Below are 327 nucleotides of genomic sequence, written 5' to 3'. Positions count from 1 at the left end.
AGATTGTGGCATTTGGGTGACAGACACAAGAAATTTACAAGATCTCCCATTGTTCGGAAAAGGAATTTCACATAATTGCATTTACAAACAGAAGTTTTAATGGCAAAATAATGCAGCTACAGATTTGAAAAACACGATATATTTTGCTATTCTTCGTTTGTTTTGGGGCTATACTATTCCCATGAAAGTGATGCGAGCAATACGAAAGAGGGTAAATGAGTAATTATTAATGTCCCTGTGAACCAAGTCTCCCAAACCCCGTCTAAAGTCAGTTTACCATTTTGTCTCTAATTTATCAGGTTTTCTTGTTATTATTCACTTACCCGA

This window comes from Penaeus monodon, chromosome 15, assembly GCF_015228065.2.
Source record: "Penaeus monodon isolate SGIC_2016 chromosome 15, NSTDA_Pmon_1, whole genome shotgun sequence".
Taxonomy (NCBI): domain Eukaryota; kingdom Metazoa; phylum Arthropoda; class Malacostraca; order Decapoda; family Penaeidae; genus Penaeus; species Penaeus monodon.
This window is presented reverse-complemented; position numbering follows the sequence as displayed.